Raw genomic sequence first — 20,311 nt, forward strand, 5'->3', positions numbered from 1 at the left:
GAACCGTCTCGCATTTAAGGATTATTATTTTCATTGTCATTTCTACTGAAAACATAAATTCCGAATTTCTTTTTAACATATTTGTAAACGAATGATTAAATAATAAAACATTCAACAACAATTTACTCACTGGTGAAAAAAAAAAAAAAGGGAAAACCCCCCTCGGTTTGAAAATTTAACAGTAAGTAATTTTCGTTTTTCTTTTTTTATTATTCATTCATTCTTTGCAGCTTTCTCGCGCAACGGTTTCTTTTATAAAACATATTTTTTAATATAACTATGTTACCGTCGTTATGTGTGTTGTATGTAATAATTAACTCAAATTTTTCTTTGTTCGTTTCATGATTATATAATACGTGAAATCCGTTTTATTATCGCTATCTGTTTGTGTGAATGATGTTTTAAAATTTTCTTTTTTTTTAATTTTAGAAAAATTACATTTTTATTAGAACGTACTATTTATTTATTTTCATAAGATACAAAGATAACTTTGTTGTTACTTCAAATAACTATTCTATCGCGTGTAGTAGTGACTCGATTGATATTGCAGTTAAGTAGCACGGGGGTAAAAAAAACAAAAAAAAAACACGTGTCTTTATATAACTCTTATGCAAATTTTACGCTGCAGAAATTAGCCCAAACAAACATCAAACCAGATTATTATTTTGAAATGTACACGGAATAAAAAGTTACCATGAATATTTTAAAACCTGAATTATCGATCAACAAGATCGAACTGTTCGCTGTTTTTTCCTTTATCATTTGCATGTGTGATTTTTTTTTCATTGTACGCGTTTTAAACTTATTTTATTTTAAATTTAATTTTAAATACTCCCTTTAGAAACCCTATTCATTTAGATTAGAATCAAATTTATTTAGATTATTATTTTTTTAAAATCATATACTTTATTCCCTAATTAGCTATTTTAATCAATTTAAAACAAACGATGCAAATATGTCATTGAGCCCCCCCCCCGTCTGTCGTAAAATTAATTATTATCGTCGATAAGACTTCACTTTCATTTATTTATTTTTAAGTTTATTTAATGACTTTTAACGTGAGGAATCACTTTTAAATTATAGCGTTGTATTAAATTTTTCTTTCATGCCGCAAAAATAGCTTAATAAAGGGAGTTTTGCTGATTGACCGAAAAGTGGGGTATCAGTTTAAACGTTGTAATTGAAGTGCTTGCTTCCCCCAAGTTAAAAATTATGAAATAAACTTTTTTAAAAAAAATCTGCTAATATGAAAGTTAACTGTTATTGACGATAATCCGCAGGATAAAAAAAAAAAAAAAAAAAAAAAAACAACGTGAAAAAGAATTAATTTTACGGCGGGGTCGAGGGAAGCTCGTTTAGGTCCGCCTATCTTTGTCCTGTAACGTGTTCATATTATGTAATTGAGTTGTTTTATTGTGTATTGTTGCATGTCGCTAGCTAGCAGGTAAGCAAAATGAATAAAATAAACTATTCTCATGTTCGTTGTTATATTCACAACGTTTCGGCCGATGTAACTTCCGACCTTCTTCAAGAGTATATTTTCGAACTTTGTAAATTGTAAACTGACCTGGACGGTGGCAACAAAAACTTCGGTCTAGGGGAGATAACCAGCGTAAACATAGCAAAAATAAGCATATTTTGCAATGTATAATTTGGGAAGCTAAATAATCGGTATAACAATAAATGATGAAAATTATTACACGAATACTAATAGCCGAATCCCGGAAATTGCCGAAACAGTTTACGAGAAGGAAACAAGTTAGCGATCAAACTATACCTGAATGAGGTTTGCCCCGGAATCAATTTTTACTGTATATTTTGTTTATTAAATTGATAGGTGAAACAGCAGAAGAGATTTAAACCCCCCCCAAAAAAAACAACTTTGATTTCCCCTTGGTATCATAGAACGCGGCCAAAGATTCCGTGTTTCGCATGTCCATTTAGACAAGTGAACTATAATGCTTGACTTTAAACTTTAATCATAACCAGAAATTGACAATTTAAATACTTCAAAATCTTCAAAGTAAATACGTTTGCCGGCTCTCTTGCAATTTAGACAAAATATGAGGAACATACGCGGACATAGTTGACGGTCGCCTGTAAGAATATCATTTGATTGGTTATTGAAAATAACGTAATTATTGTAACAGAATTAAAAAAAAAAAAAAAAAAAAAAAAAAAAAAGACTGTTCCGTTAAGCCAACTGAAGACGCCTCAACATTTTCTAAAAAGATGACGACTTTCACAGGTTTCCGGGTATGCTGAAAACGAATATCGCAGGGATAATTACCGCAGACAAATTGTTTTCGAAATATAAATACCTGTATTATGTAATGTATTTTGTTGTAGCTTAAATTGGCCGCCATCTTTGTTGTTTCAATAAAATGGTTCAGTGAGCATGCGCAGACGAACTGTGAAGTTAAGTCTACGAAATGCAAACGTTTATTCAACGTCATTTCTAGCTAATTCCACCAAAAAATTACTTTCAAGAATTCAAATTCAAGAAAATTTGGTCAATCTATATGTGCACTAGTTTATAGAAGCCATTCTTAACATAGGGAGGTGGAAAATAAAATGCCTTTCGGAATAAGCACGCTCCAAACCCCCATGTTAAGAACGGCTTTCGGAATAACCCCCAACCTCATGTTAAGAACGGCTTTCGGAATTGCGCCGAAAAAAGTGTTTGCCGTTTTGAAAGCGAAAGCACTATAGCGTAAGGTAATATTTACCTTATATCGTTTTAAATTTAAAATAAAAAGTGTTCATTTAAAATAAATAAATAAATAAAAAGAAATTCTGTTTATGATGTGTATGTTCTTAGTTAAAACGGTTTCCATAGTAACATACCAGTGATTAGGGAAATTTGGTTCCTGTCGCTACACCGACCACTCTAATTCGTTTTTTAAGGGTATTCGAGGTCGCTGACAACTAATCTGATAATCAAACCTGTCACGTTTGCATTGTATGAACCCCTGGACCTTGGGACTATTTTGCGCCATTTCACCGCCTTCAGTAGTGTTTTTCTTACGTGATGCGTTCGCGCAGGAATCTTCAAGCGGCCATTTGAAATATGAAAGTTTTCCAGGGTCAATTATAGAATTTGTGTAGCTTAACAGGTGCTTCTGCAGTTTAATTAACCGTTTTTACGTAAGTGACGCGACGCGCCCACATTTACCGATTTTACTGTTTTTTGTTTGTATCGTCCATGGTGATATTTCCTCCGCATAAATTTGCTTTCATCTATTTCACTTGCCTGTTTGGGACCAGTGATCACCCATCTGAAGAGGATTATCAACGAGGCAAACTTTGTGAAAAATATTGAATAATTCGACCCCCCTGTCTTTCCAAGCTCATAACTACTCGAAAAATGTAATCCAAACCCTAATTTTTTTTTTTTTCAATTAAAGAATCAATTTTTTTTCAATTAAAGAAGCAAGGACCAAGGTTTCATTTAAAAAAAAAAAAAAAAAACGTGATTTAAAAAAAAAAAGTTTTAAACTTTGGACTTTACAGGTAAATTTCTAAAAAACACGACTTTATTTTTGTTTTCAATTTGAATATATTATTTATTGATCTTTTATCTTCAATTTGTGATGTATAAAACTTTGAGTAAATTAATTATTTACTTTTTAATAGACATTTCAAAATGGGTGGGAGCATGAATTAATTCGATCCCCTGAATTTCCAAGCTTATAACTACTCGAAAAATATAATTCAACCCCTAATTTTTTTTCAAGTAAAGGAGCAAAGACCAAGGTTTCATTTAAAAAAAAAAAAAAAAAAAAAGGTTTTACACTTCGGACTTTACAGGTAAATTTCCAAAAAAAAAAAAAAAAAAAAAAAGACTACTTTTTTGCTGTTTTAAATTTGAATATATTATTTATTGATCTTTTATCTTCAATTTGTGATATATAATACTTTGGTGAGTAAATTATTTACTTTTTAATAGACATTTTAAAATGGGGGGGGGGCGTGAATTAAAAAAAAAAACGTTTGTCTGAAATATTATATTCGGTTTATTGGAGAGAGCATAAAATTTCACATTTACCCTGAAAATATCGTAAAAATAGAATCAATAGAAAAATTTTGATAGCTTTTTAAACTTTAAAAATTGAAAAATACTGAACTCGTAAAATTGAATTAATTTCATTACTGTTTTTTAAAAAAATAAAAAAATATTTCTATTACTTTTTATACAACTTTAATAGTTTATTTTGGAAGTATAATCCATAAAGAAAATAAACAACCCACTTTTAAAAGAGAAATTACGAGTTTTTTTTTTTTAAATATTTTATTCGCAGTTTCGTGTTAGGGGTGTAAAAAATTTCTACAAAAATTCTGATACACCTAACGAGGCACATAACACAAATTTCGCGAAGGAAATTATACCAGTCTTGGAGACTTCGTGGCCAAACAGTGTTTCAAACACCTGTCTGACATGTCATTGCGGAATGCGGCTCCTCTATCGATCACCAATTACTTCTAGTATCTGATTAAGTGTTAAACGATCATGGCCAAAGGAGCCAGCACGCACAATTTTTTTTTCCGGGGGGGGGGGCAAGCTAAACAAATGTTTTATAAAAAAAAGTAGTTACCTCCCTTTGTTCAAACTAATTATATCGACCACTTCTCCTTTCTGAAAGCCCTATTTTGATTGGCTAGGATGAAACTCCTTGGCCAATCAACAAACATTTAATATAACCACAATTCTAGAAAAACAGATTCGCACTCTTTTTGAATCAATCGTCGCCCTATAGACAACTATGGAAAATCTCTCCTAAATTTGCCGCCGAATTTTGATTGAACTTTTTCAGGGAGCCGTCCAAGACTTTTGGACGATAAAGAACTTTTTATTGGACTTCTAAAGCCGCAAACACAATTAGTTTTGCAAGAACCTTTTCTTTGTAATATTTTCAATTTAATATACATAATTTTCTCCAATTCTTGTGTGAGTTCAGCAATCTTTATTTCTGTATTTCCTACTTCAACAAGACACCAGCTCCCGGCAATCGCCATAGTTTTGGTTTTAAAATATTTTTCTGCTCGGAAAAACAATCGAGTCGCGTATTTCCTCGTATATTAATATATATCCGAGAACAATATCATTTCTATTATGTCTGTTTCTGTATTTAATAATAAAATTCATGTAATAAAAAAAAAAATCTGTATTAAAAAAAAAAAATCATTGAATAAACAATATTCTGCTTTCTAATATTGTTTCAATTTAATATTATTACGTCAATTTCATCACTGTTTCATTTTAATTTTTAAATTCTTTTACACTAATTACATCTTTTTCAATCGTTAATCAAATGACAATCGTACAGCATCATATTTTGGTTTGTCTTAACTGCAAGAGGACAGGCCACCTTCCCGTGCCCGGCAGGTGTTCCCATTCTATAATTAAAAAAAAAAAAAAAAAAAAAAAAAGGCCTGATGCTGACTTCTACTTTCCTAGGCAAAAGTTATTTGTGATTTCGAAGCCTTTAAGCTGTCAATTTCTAACTAATACCAGTTTAATCACAAACATCAAATATACTTCATTTGTACAGACATGTGAATAAACGCTTGTTGAGTGGGTTCGTTAGTTTTTTACGATTAACTAACAAAGAAAAAAAAATTTTATTTTTAAATTTAAGTTTTTTGGTCTCCTGATAAGACCCATCCGAGAATTGTTGATGTTCCAATGGAGTTTCTTTGGCGGAAAAGAAATAAGCGTCCCAAATTTATACCTTGCAAAATATGCTTAGTTTTGCTATGTTTATGCTGGTTATCTCCCCTAGATCGGAGTTTTTGTTGCCAAAGCGCCGACGGAATTTTCTGTGCGTTCCAGCACGGCTATATCTCGGTGGCCATAGTTCTAGTCTCAGTTCGACGTAAACATGTTCGTCTAGAAGGCACCAACGTTGGTAAAGATGTGTCTGAAGGTTGGAGATTACATCGGTCGAACCGTTATAAAAATAACAACCAAAGTGAGAATAGTAGTCCGAATAGTACAAATTATGGTACTTATCCAGAATACAAACCGTGCTGCTGCTCTGAGTGAAATAATATTTAGAATCTCATTCTTAACATGAGTCGGGGTGGAGTGTGGAGTGTCTTTTAAACTATTCAGTACTTTCCCTAACAATTTAACAAACAAGATACCGTAAAAATTTAAGTTAACTTGAAAATTCTACCCCCCCCCCAAAAAAAAATAAGACAAATGTTTTTATTTTTATTGTATGCTTACAAAAAGCTCAAAGAATTCTGATTTAATAAATAACTGATTAACTAAAACCTAATCATTGGTTTTGTTTTAAAAGTAAAGTTTATCTGATCAAATTGAGAAAATTGGAACGTATTGATTTTTTTTATAGAAATTGTTACACATTCACACTTTAAAGTTTTATGCGCACGATCTCGGTTGTCAGTTTCATCGTCATTTCACCATATTTCATTCATATATATTTTCATAGCTTACTAATGTTTTATTTTACTTCAGTCGAAATTCTCAAAAACCAGGGGCTAATATTTAATCCCTATATGAGATATATTCGAATATTACATTAAAGTTCTACTTTATTTCTCAAGCACTGAGTTGATAAAAGAAGTTGAAAATATAATTTTCCTCTCCCTAATTAACCGTTTAAATACTTTATCGTATATCTTTCTTGTAGCCTATTGGTCTTACTGGATTCCAGGACAAGAATTAATCTTGTCTAGTAGAGTATCCAGCTCTGTGCTTTTACTTGAGGTAACATCACTTGGAGGTGTACCATTCTGTGTAAAACCAGTGTGGATTAGACATACTGAAGAGGTCTTATTTAAGTTGCGAATACGATGTAATTTTGAATATTTAGTCAGGGTTTACTTGTATCAAAAAGTGTCCTCATGACAGGTTGTCCTGACAAACATCTGTACAGAAAGACCTTAGACACTAGAGTATATACACACACGCTTTCAAGTTCTCTCCCATATCACAATAAATATATATATATATATATATATATATATATATATATTGCGGTTTCCACCAAAAGAAACCGCTCATCAAAAAGGATCCCCATTCAAAACGTAAAAACCACAGCCGACGGGGCCCTTTCAACAAGTACTTTGACATGAATAATTATCCCGTGGAACTTTGAATAACACAGTTCCCACTAGAATAATATTCAAAACTTTCCAGCTTCAAGTTCATATGACACACGAATCTAAATCTCAAACAGATGACTCCCTACAGCACTAAAAACACAAACACAAATCAAGAATGAAAAACAGATGTGCTAACAGTTATATCTCATAGGATTAGCAAATCTCTTGACGAAGGCTTCTTTTCTAGGGCAATTGCTCTTGACATATCAAAGGCCTTTGATAGCATGTGGCGTAAAGGTCTACTCCACAAAATCTCTATGGTATAGCTGGAAATGTCTTTTCAATTATTAAATCATTTCTCTCTGATACGTTCATAAAAGTAGTCGTTGATGGGTAGAAATCAAAAGCTCACAGTATTAATGCTGGAGTCCCTCAGGGGGTCCATTCTGTGTCCAACTCTCTACATTCGTGACAATACCATCTATGGCAACATTTCAAAGGCCGTAAATGACCAAGATCTCTGTCTCCTCTGATCTTGATCACGTAGTGTAGTGGGGAAATGGGTGGCTAGTTAATTTTAATGTATTTAAAATCAAGTTTCTATCTTTACACCATCAACACTCTGCTCTTCATCTGGCATCAATTGAAATGAATGGCTCTCATCTTGGGGAGGCTCCATGTTTTGACAAGCTTTGTCTGACCTTTCTTCCTGATCTGAAATGGAACATGTACATGAAATCCGTTGACAAGGCTGCTGGAAAAATGGTTGGATCATTCTACCGCTCCGTTAGATATCTCACTGCTGATGCAATACTCTACCTGTATAAGAACCAAGTTCACCGAATGATGGACTTCTGTTGCTACATCTGGGCAGAAGCTGCCAGAAAAAACCTTACATTGCTCGGACTAAGCACATTTTCTACAAAATCTCTGAAGTCATTGACAGTTACTTCGTGATGTAAGAATTCAATAAGTCTGCCTAGTTTTTTTTCTGCTGTAACCCATTGTACAAGGACCTCTTCCACATTCCAAGTGTTTTAATCCAACAAGTTAAATAGCTCAAGGAAGTTTTCCTGCTCATTGCTTGTTGCTTTAACATGATCATCAGCAATCAGTCTTTTTTTCATATTTTCTATTATTGCTTCCAGTAACTTTTGACAGGGTAGGCTAACAAATCTGTGGTTTTCAGTAAACTGGATCTCTTTGAATGCATCCGAAGCAACCCTCTCATCAATTTCTTTTTCAAATGTCCCTATATTGTCCTTAAGCAATTCAAATGCTTTAATAGACCTCTTTATGAGGGTTTCTCCTCTGAACAAAGTTGTACCTCTTGCTTGGAGGGCATTACTGAGCAATGACATTTCATTCAAAATATTAATCATTAAAGCTAGGTCCTTCAGAAAATTTTTGTTGCAAAGACGGGCAGCCATCCCTGAATATTTTGTGCTGGATGAGAAATATATGTATAAGGAAGGGTATGCACGTCACACAGCTACAGCTGATCTCAAACTGCATGATGCCCATCTTGGTCCCAATACTCTATCAATTTTTAGATCTCTTGCCCAAGCTCTTCAGAAATATTGAACAGTTCTGTTTGACTTTTATTAGACTTGTGTAAAATTGAGTATTTTGTCCATAAATATTTTAAATTGGTTCACCTGTTTGATATCATCCACAGAATCATCTAAAACCAGCTGCAATCGATGGTTCAGGCAATACCAGATAATTATATTAGGGAAATCTTTTTGTAGTCTAGTGCCTACTCCTGAATTCCGGTCAAGCATGACGCTTGCACCATCTGCACAGAAACCAATTACATTTTGTTTTAGATATTCATTATTAAATCCAGCAGAATTCAAGCTATCCAACATAGTATTATAAATTTGATCTGCTCCTTGACCCTCCAACTCCACCAAATCCAAGAAAATTGTTGGAGAGATCTTCATCCTTAACTTTTACAAAAATTACAAGTACAGATTTGCTAGAGATGGTTGCCGCTTCATCTATTATAACACAATTTTTTTTATTTTGTTCAATGATTTTTGCAAATAATTCACTTATTTCTTTGGCAATGTGATCAACTATTTTGACAGCAGTTTTACGAGAATGAAGTCCAACACTCATGTCCACCCCATTTTTAATTTGTAGCTCAACCTCATCCTCAATATCAAAAAATGGTCGGCTTCGCTTTGCTAAACTATACACTGAATTAAAAACTCTGCATGTGGATTCAATATGTTTATGATTGAATGCATTCATGCATTTTGTAATTTGATCAGCTGCACGATCTTGTAGTTGCGAAAAACAAATATTATGAAAAATGCTCATTCATTTTTTTTCCGGAGAGATGCTTGCCGAACTACTTTATTTCTACCCGAAGCTGCAGTATTGCAGTTTTTCCACTCTAGTGACAGATGATATCCCTTCATGTCTAAAGAGTCGAATTTTGCACAGTGTTTACCAAGTTTTTTATTATGAACAATTAACCCATCATATTTTTTCCTGAAATTGTCATACTGTTCATTGTTCCAACAGTGGAATAGCATCTGCCTTATCACAATATTGCATATAATTTTGTATTTAAAAGCAACACACAAACATAGCAGATCTACTTTCAGTTTTCAGTATGTTCATTATATAATATATGAACAAGTAGCAAGACCTAGAACTAGATCTATATTATTAGACTTTTATAATTTTTGACACAATTCTAGGCCCCCTGCCCAGTAGAATGAGAGCAGATCTATATATCATTGACTCATGATAAATAAAAAAAAACTTTTGTTTTCTGTAGAGCTCCCTACTGGAAAAAAATCAGTGTTACTGGAAAAATTTTTTCTGCATTTCACATATAGGATTTTTTTACAAATTTCACAATAGGCATACTTTTACAGTAATTACACAGAAATTAAAAAAAAAAAAAAAAAATCCCTCCATACCTACTGAAAATTTATTCTAAGTTATATGGAAGGAAACAATTTTTTTTTTCAAATGGCTTAATATAAATTTAAAACTAGGCCTAAGACCTAAATTAGATCTAGACGATTAGGCCTACCAGAATCTCTAAAATTAGAAGTAGATCTATTAGTGTGACTGTCATTAGATAAATGTTAACGTTAAAATAACAAATCAGATTCTGTCATAATAATATAAACGTTCACTAGATTTGGCCCCTATTATTAAATATTAAATCTAGCCCTAGATCAAGAGTCTAAGACAAACGTAGAGATAAGAAAATTTAAGCAAACACTTACTTTAATCTGGCGATTTTAGAAAATTAGATCTAAAAACATTCAATATTTGATTCAGAACTAAAAGTTAAAACTATGCCTAATGTAGGCTAGACCAACTCAACATCTGCATTGTCATGAGCAGTTTGAGCACTGTAACAGTTAGGCAAACGAAACTAAATTGCTTAGTTATATATAGGCTGTATATACATGTGTAAATTAAGTTGTTATACATGCACAAGTTACGCGAGTCACACGACACTTGTGGAGTTTGATAGTGGGCTAATTAATACAGGTCTGAATAGGGGTTTACATAATTTTAACAACCGGTTCGCCGAACTCATAATAATTGACTGGAGTTGAATGTTAGATAATATTGTTTTTTGTTTTTATTAATTTCGCCTACACAAAAGTTAAATACTTTTTGGTCATTGGAATGTAACTCAGCACTTATAACATATTGCTACATTCCAAAGATCAAAATTTCATTCACCTTACTAATTATTTTTTTCAAAACAAAAACTTTTGTACAGTTATGGCTTCGTTTTGTTTACAGAACAGTTGTCATTTGTATGTTTTCCTTCCATAGACTCTTTAGGAAACCAGCAAGTACTCAATCAAAAAAAAATATATAGTGATGCAAGAAACGTAGTCAAAAACGAACAACTCACATCGGTGTAAACCAGCGTTTTAATTAATATGTATTAATTATATACATGGAAAAATAAAAGCTATAATTAGGGTGATTGATTAATTTATCTATTTGTTTACATAGGTTAGTTTATTTATCAAAATTGGTCAATACGATATTTGGGATGATACATGCAGGTTAGCCTACGTTCACCTTTAGTGTGTGATGTTTCTAGATATTTGTCTCAAAAGGGCAGAAAAATGGTCGGTGTTTACTGTGAGGAAATTTAGCCTCCATTAAAGCATTTTTGCCACTAAATGTGATTTACTAGCATGGTTTGCAACTTCAGCTACAGATTAAATCGATGAATAAATAAATTCTTGTTTGAATTATTTGGACTATTGTTTATCTTGAGCGTTATATTCATAATATTTCGGTTAATGTAACCTCTGACTTTTGTATCTTGTCAAACTCTGGAATCTTTCTCTCAAACTCGGGAATTTACATAGAATTTTGAATTAAAGTCTTTATTTAATCCATGATGGCATGCTCTTGTTCCATCAGCCATGACTGAATAGAAGTCCTAAGTAATTTGCAATTGTATTTAGTGTCGCCTGCACTGTGATGGTGAGTATTTTTAAGGAGCCGACGGCAACAAAACAAACAAAAAAAAAAAAAACTGGATGATTTTTTTTTTTTTTTTTTAAGTGACAAATTATTGTTTAATGTGAACAGATATTTTTCTAATTGTTAAAAAAGAAAACTAATATAGAACAGTTGATAGTTTTTAAAAACAACTTGTGTAGCACAGTACAGCAACAACAGAAACAATTTTAGCAAACAGGATAGCATTTTCCACATTCGCTGTTAATGCCCGAACATTGTAAAACAGGAAGAGGATTTTGTTGCCTATGCGGAAAGAGTTAACATTCAGTGCAAATTATTTAAAATAAAATAGGACATGTTTAAATATTTAATTTTTGTTCAAGGATTAACAACTAAGAATGAAAAATAGATTTGTTCTAGACTATTGTAACTGAGTATGATACTGATATAATGTTGCAAAACTTTACTGAAGAATGTCAAAAACTAGTAAACTTAAGACGGGATAATAAAGGTATTGAAATGAAAGAAATAGCTCATATTCAGCAAGTTAGAAAACAAGTCCAAACGAAAATAATGTATAGCTATAAAGTATGCAGAGCTAAAAATCATATTACTCGTGTATGGTTTTTCAAAAGACAAATCATTGTAACTGAAAGGGACATATCGCAAAAGTATGTAGAAAAGAAATGAGAAAAATCAGGAAAGTATTTATTCAATTGCATCTAAAAAAAAAGAAAGTAATTACTATAACAAAAGAAAATATGTAGATGTGGAAATAAAGGGATGGAAAGTCATATTAACAATTAACAGCTAAAACACCACCAATAAAAACTTAACACTAGCCTAAAACTGATATTCCATGGACACGACATTGATTATGCAGGTTGATTAAAAGAATATTACTATTTAGTAATAGTAGATAGTTGCTACAACTGGATAAAAATTCATAAGTATAAGCACTCTACAGCACCAAATTCAATAAAAGCTTTAGATGAACTATTCAGTAGATTCGGTGTACCAGAGAGCTTGTTAAGTGATAATGAGGTAATGTTCAATGAATTGAACATGTGACCACTCCAATTTATAACCTCCGATGTAATGGTCAGGCTGAAATGTTTGTTGAGAGCTTTGAAAAAAATTAAAAACGGATACTAATGAAAAAAAGTATTCAGAAATTTTGTACGAGGGGTGTGCAATAAGTAATGCCCCTGACTCACTTCCCATAGCAGTAGAGCAACGAAACTTGGCACAGTTATTAGTCTTTCTCTACATAGGAACGACCCAGAGTTATGCATTTCTCCCATCGTTTGATGCAACTCTGGAGACCGTTTTTGTAGAACACCCCAGGTTGGTCCTCCACCCACAACGTGACTTCAGAAATCAAGGCTGCATCATCTGGGAAACGCTTTCCTTTCAAAAACAACTTCATGGCTAGGAAGAGGTGAAAGTCAGAGGGTGCAAGGTCAGGAGAGTAAGGAGGATGGGAGAAGATTTCATAACCACATCCCGTGCTTCTGATCTGGCGACATGCGAGTTGTGGACCGGAGCGTTGTCCTGCAGGAGGAGGATACTTTTGCTGATCTTGCCCCACATCTTGATTTTGATAGCTTCCCTTAATTTCCTCAAAAGTGAAGCATAATAGGCTCCTGTAATTATGGTACGCTTTGCCAGGAAATCTGTCATCACTACTCCGTCCTGGTCCCAGAAGACTGTGAGCATGACCTTGCCAGCAGAGGGCTGCACCCTTGCCTTCTTTGGAGGTGGTGAGTCCAAGTGCTTCCACTGCATTGACTGCAATGGATCATAGTGATGGAGCCAGATTTCATCCTGTGTAATCGATCTTTTGAAAAACTTCTTTTCTTGGCACATCTCCAAATTCATCCTCAAGCACTCGACGTGTTCTCGCTTCTGGAATTGTGTGAGGAACCTGGGAATCCATCTGGCAGACATCTTATGCATATGCAAATGGTCATGAATGATAGTTTCCACAGATCCTGTACTAATCTTGACATCTTGGGCTATTTGGCGAATAGTAATGCGCTGATCTTCCAAAATGGCAGCCTCAACTTGACGGACAGATGCCTCCTCAATGGCAGAAGGGTCTGGGATCTATTTCCACAGACTTCCGGCCATGTTTGAATTCATGATGCAGGCGTTTTACAAGGTCATATGATGGGGCATTATCACCATAAGTTTCTTTCATTTCATCAAAAGTCCCCTGTGGTGTGTGTCCTTTCAAATACAAAAACCGGATCACTGCTTGACATTCAACAGGCTCCATTTCACACCTGACTCGGTTCAAACACCTGTAAAACAGAAACCACAATTAGTTCAGAGCTGTAATTTGCCAAATAACCCGTAGAGATATAAATTGTTGCACCTACAAAATTTCAGCTAGATCAGACAACTGGAAGTGGGTCAGGGGCATTACTTATTGCACGCCCCTCGTATTTGTAGGATAACACCAAAATAGTCATAAAAGAGAAAGAAAAATAACATAAAAAGAACATAACATAAAAAAGAACTACATGTTTTTACTTGGAAAAAATACTGAGGTGATAAGCAAAATTCAAACCCAGAATTTTGCTCAGGAGAAGTTATTGTAATGGAAGAACCTGTTACTCCTAGCATTGAGCTCTCACCCATTATAAATACGACTCCACACATGGAACTATAGGGTTGAGTTTATTACTGAAGGACAAGTACATGTATGGACATCTCTACATTCGGCTCACAATAAATGTGAACCCTTCATACTTGTGCCTTTTATCATAAACCTGATTGGTTGATCATTCTATTTCTCTGTCCTTACCACTCGGCAGTACCAACTCGTTAGTTTGTGTCGTATTTTCACGACACAACACATTTTATCATTACTCTCCATTAGGGATGGAACGATTCCAATATTTTTCCCGATTCCGATACAATTACCGATTCTGATTCTTTATAAATCTCTAAATATTTTACTATAAAATTGTTGTTTTGTCCTGATTATTGTAAAAACACATCTTCAATGTGCGCATATTTTCTCAAACGTAAAAACTTGTGACAGGGTAAATCAATAAATATTTATTATTCTATCATTACTACAAGCAGTGGAACTTGGAAGATGTTTTGTAAAAACAAAATACAATTAAAATAGATAATTTAAGGAATCGGTTTTGGCATCGGAAAATAGGCACAAATTTTTCCGATACCGATTCCGATACCCCAAAAAGTTCCGATTTTTCCGATTCCAATTAATCGTCCCAACACTACTCTCCATACATCACATGCCGGGTTTTAATTCTATGCATCGTGAGACTGTGCACACATATGTTAACGATCTACTGGTTAGTAATGAAACATAAATTAATGTAGGTGTTAACTTTATTGACGCTGATATTAATAACTTTGTAGATTTGATTCAATAGAAAAAGTGCATAGCAGTTGGACTTCAATTTTTTAAAACCGTAAACAATAATTTTAATACTACACAAGCGGAAGCTTGACCTGAGAGAACCAGGTTTAAAAACTATTAGAAAATAAAAATGAATCAACCCTTAAAATATGGTGTGATTTTAGTTAAAGTTACTCAAGTGAAATCTCAGATATCTAGTTATTCAATCACTATCATTGATTTTAATATAAGCAGATAATTCCCGACGTGTGGAATAATTACTTGAACATCGGATTTGATAACACAAGGAGGTTTATTGTACGAATAACACAAAACAATATAGTCCAAGGAAGGTAGGTTTCGCCTAGTTACTTTCTTTCTTTCTTCTCTGTCTTTGTCAAACTCTCTTCCTTTTCTAGCTTTCTTTCAGTCATTGTCTCTAACCAATGGGATATTAGAGGGATGCTAGGTCTTTCCATTATAACACTAATGATCCGGTGTTGCCTTGGTTAATTGAGACATAAGAAATTCTTGCTTCCACCTCTGAACCCCATATTACTCCCCCCCCCCTCTGTATTAGGATGAAATGTAATTTCTGTACTGATCCAGAACCTGACCCAAAGTAGCATTTGCATCTTCTGGCAGTTTACAGTAAGCAGCTGGAAAAGTTTCCAGAAAATGCCAATGCAAACTCTGCTAGATAATAAATTCAAAATATCGAAAGCAAAATTTTAGCACAAGAAGATAAGATTTATTGTATGTTTAATTATACGAAAGAAATATTTTAATTCTTTTCAAGAAAAGTATATATATATATATATATATATATATATATATATATATATATATTTTTTTTTTTTTTTCAACAAATGTTTCAAGGAAATAAGTTTTTTAAAGGCAAAAGACATGGAAACAACAATTAATGAAAACAATTTTTTCATCTGCTAATTGGATAATCGCGTTAGCTTTCTCTGGCTGATTTTCTGGCAGCTTACCGTAAACCTGTCCGAAAATGCAGACAACCTTGCGTCAGGTTCTGGATCAGTGCCGTGACTTCTTTGAAGTGATTGTTATATTAGTTCTTGTATATTGAAATAGTACTATAACTTTTACTAAAAGATTAGAAGTATGTACACCAAAATGCCAATCAGCTGTCTTTAAATATCTCTTTACCTACTCACTGTTGAAAGACTAAGGATCAAATTTGTCAGCAATGCCCTTTTGTGGATGCCAAAATGGGGATGTAGTTTAGTGGGGAGACAGCACAGGACTTAATCGCGCCACTGATAGAGGACATGCGGATGTTATGAGAATTAAGAAAATCTGTGATACTTCCACAACTGGGTGATGACTTAGCAGCACAGAAGAAAAATGTTTATACTTGCATGCCAGCCAGCATTGCCTGATTGTAAAATATGCTTAAATATATTGAGTTTAATTTGTGCAGATTTCGTATTATTATAAATAAAATTCTGTTGATTATTATATTGTGCTCAATATATAATAGTGATTTTAAAAAAAAAAAAAAAAGAAAAGAAAAAAAGTGACTTTGGTACCATCAGCTAGAATTGAAACCAAAACATTTAGCTCTCTAAAGGTATTTGCTACCATCTGAACTAACGACATGTGCATATCAAAACTTGACAAATGAATGCTGTTAAATGTATAAATGTATACTTGCACATGCATATAGAATTTTGACCCATTAACAGCTATTTTTTCAGCTAAAAAAACAAATCGATTTTGTTCCACCGGCCTGAATACCTCATATATCAAGTTTCAAGCCTGTAGAGCAAAAACTGACAAAGTAGTTTAGTAGAGACTATTCCTCAGACAGACATGTTCACTTTAAGATATACTGGTAAGCCGCCCAGCATTGCCTGATTGTAAAATATGCTTAAATATATTTTAATTCATGTAAATTTTGTATTTATAGAGCCAATTCTTTTAGTGGCTGCCTGGTGTGGTCCAGTCATAGAATATGCTCTGATATATTTTAATTTCTGAAGATTCATATTTATTATTACAGAATCAATACTCTATTGATTATTATATTGAACCCAATATGTAGTAGTAATTTCAAAAGTAAAAAAAAAACTAGGACTTTGGTGCCATCAGCTAGAATCGATACCAAAACATGTAGCTCTCTAGCCTTATTACCATCTGAGCTTAGTTCATATGCATATAAAAACTTCAAAAACAAAATAACACTGTTAAAGATATAAATGTATATTTGCACATGCATAGAAATAACGTTTGGTTAATTTACACCTGCCAAGTTTTAATTTTTTAAATTTTGAATCCTTAGCAGCTATTTTAACCAGCTGAAAACCAAATCAATCATGTTGGTGTTCCGTTCGTGTTTCAAACTTTGGTTCATCTATCCAGACCGTAAAGAGTAGCATTGGCCTCATCCCTAAATAGGACCAGTTGGAAATCCATTTTCATGTAATTCTGTGTCCAAGCCATTCGTTTTTCCCTATGTTGTTTGCTCAATGGAGGCATTGGAAGAGGTTTAATGTTCCTTGCAATCTCATTCAACACTTTGTATCTGGCATGCCTGGATCTTCGAGCGATTCCAGCTTTTGCAAAAACGAAAGCACGGGTGCTGTTTGTGTTTCTGTTGACTTCCTTACGAATGTTCCGAATATCACGACCTAAAAGGTTTCTCCTGATGCCCATATTTGTCTGGATTTGGTGTTCGGGTTGTTCAAGAATGCAGCCAAGGTTTTTAGATCCCATTACAGCTCCGTGGCTAAATTTTTGATGGATTATCCTTTGCTTTTCGAAAACCTTTATTCATCTGATTTTTTTGGCATTGTAAGAGATCTGCAATAAAGCGATGGACAGTAAAATTTTTTTGATAAAAAATAAAATGCCATAACTTCGTGAATATAGCATGAATTTGAATAAAATTTTGGGAAATAAGTAAACTTAAACCAACCCTTTGATGGTACAATTTTCATTTTTGTGTGACGTATATTTAGGGAAATATTGATATTTTACTAATCTGCAATAAAGCGATTGGCACAGTTTATATTAAGGTCTGTAGACCAAAAATTGACAGAGTAGTTCGATAGAGACCATCCCCACACATACAGACAAACAGGCAAGGTCACTTTTATATATATGTAGATAGAGATTAGGCTGAATAGCAGATGCGGTTGCTGACAAAAGGAAAACAAAAAATATTTTTTGACAGCGTCATTATAAATTGTGAACTTTTTTAGTAAAAAAAAAAAAAAAAAAATTGTATATTTATATAATTATCAAACTCAAATGACCTTGTAACGGGTGTTGTAACCCAACATCCGGTTTACGACTTTTGGTTGCGCATGCGTACATAAACAAACCCATAACAGCGTAAACAAGTAAACACAAATCGCTGGAGCGGTTTCGTTCAAACAAACGGGCATCCTTAGAAAAGCGAATATCTTAAATTTATTGAATAAAAACTTAAAGATATGGGAAGCAAACGCAAAACGTGATTACAAATAAAACGTCCAAGGATGGAATACTGTTGCCATATCTGGGCAGGAGCTGCTAAAAACAGCCTATCCTGCCTTGACAGAGTACAAAATAGACTTCGTGGCTTAGTGGGGGATGCCCTTTTCTCTTCCCTGCAACCTCTCTCCCACAGAAGAGACGTTGCGAGCCTATCCTTGTTTTATCGTTGTTTCCATGGCAGGTGCTCATCTGAACTCTAATCTCTGGTTCCCCCTCGCCAATCTTTCACGAAAAACACCCGTCTCGCTGAATCCACTGTGAAAAATTTCCCCCACTCTGTATCTGTGCCTAAATCAAAACGCGGATTCCATGAACAAAGCTTCTTTCTTAGAACTGCACGCCTGTGGAACTCTGTTCCGTCTGCCTGCTTCCCTCCGGACTACAACTTGGATGTCTTCAAGTCCAATGTTAACAAATTCCTAATGAACCGCCCCCTTATGTAAACACTTCATCAAATCTCCACACTAACGTAATGTACTTGCAATAACCCTTATCCCTGAGTGGCTTCCGGGCCTTGATAAGTGGTGATCACTGTGTAAAAAAAAAAAAAAAAAAAAGTCTTGTTTTATTGCGTAGGTTTTCAGCGCCCCAATTGTTTGTTTTTTTTTTTGTTTTTTTTCTGCGTTTAAATTATCCAAATAAACAATTGTTAATACTTTTCTGCTTTTTTTTTTTTACATCGTTCATTTCCGTATTACGTTTAAGTTATTTTAACGCAATTTTCTTACAACTAAATCTACTTTAACCCGTTGACAACCATACGAGCATTTTACAACGGCAATATACCCACCGCCTCCTTTTTTTAATTTATTCTCAATTTTTTAATACACCTTTTTTTTAAAAACATTCATACATTTTCTTCTACACTATCAACATAAATAACCCCGAAAATGTTTTTTTTTATTGCGTTACAAATAAATAATCAACAAGACAATAAAACGTATTGTTTTACTGTGTACAGTTTCAGTGTCCCAATTGTTTTTTTTTACGCGTTTAAATTAAGATATATTAAAATATATCCAAATTTGAATTTAACTATAAGTATCATGGTATCTGTTCAGTGCACATTTACCTATAAGTATGGCAAACCACTTATAATTCAATGGATGTAAGTTTTTTTTTTTCATAAATAAACAATTATAAACAGAACAACTCATAGAAATCTATCTATATTCTTTTTTCATTTTAATATGCTTTCATAGAAATGTTTCTGTCATGTCACAAAAAACTATTTTCTTTACGTCACGCTCATACATTAATTCCATAGCTAATATAACATACTGACCCAACGGGTCACGGGTAGTCTAGTTCTATACAAATCTTTGTATTTTTTAGTTGCACAGAAGAACATGATAATGATGACATTATAAAAGTGTTTGTACTGTGTAAATGTTTCAAAAGTATTGCATGAACGAATGATTTGTAAGTAAAGTAAGATCAACTGAATATCATTAACTAGAGCAGTATATTAGAACTGATGTAAGGAATGTTGTCTTTAAAAGAATATGAGGACATGTTGATTTGCATAGAAATGATTGAATGACGGAATAACTGACACTAGAGAATACCAAATCGTAGTCGAGCAATTTATATCGAACTAAACATTTACGAGCAACGCATCTTGAAGAAAAGTATAAGTTGAACGAGCCTCTATTTTGTTTGAAAATGTAGAGTGATTTGAAATTATGAAATAACAACGGTGATACATAACGATGATATATAATAATGATAGGGATTACACAATGGCACGGGGTACATAATAACGGCATTACATAACGGAGGAACACAATAACAGCGTCACATAATATTGGAGTTACGACATATTGAAGTTACGTAATATTAGAGTTATGAACTATTAAATTAGGAAATATTGGAGTTACAAAA

General features: G+C 33.4%; 1 protein-coding gene across 1 annotated transcript in view; it reads left to right on the forward strand.

The window, feature by feature from the left end:
* The window catches only part of LOC145283640 (solute carrier family 23 member 1-like), a 428,662-nt gene that overhangs the window by 61 nt on the left and 408,290 nt on the right, over window positions 1-20,311 (forward strand). Inside the window, exon 1 of the mRNA XM_080132600.1 lies at window positions 1-181. This exon is cut by the window's left edge and continues 61 nt beyond it. The gene's annotated coding sequence lies outside the window, so the exon portion shown is untranslated. The remainder of the gene's footprint in view (window positions 182-20,311) is intronic.

The sequence above is a fragment of the Euprymna scolopes genome, chromosome 8 (genome assembly GCF_053919585.1).
Source record: "Euprymna scolopes isolate OS-2025 chromosome 8, ASM5391958v1, whole genome shotgun sequence".
Taxonomy (NCBI): Eukaryota; Metazoa; Mollusca; class Cephalopoda; order Sepiida; family Sepiolidae; genus Euprymna; species Euprymna scolopes.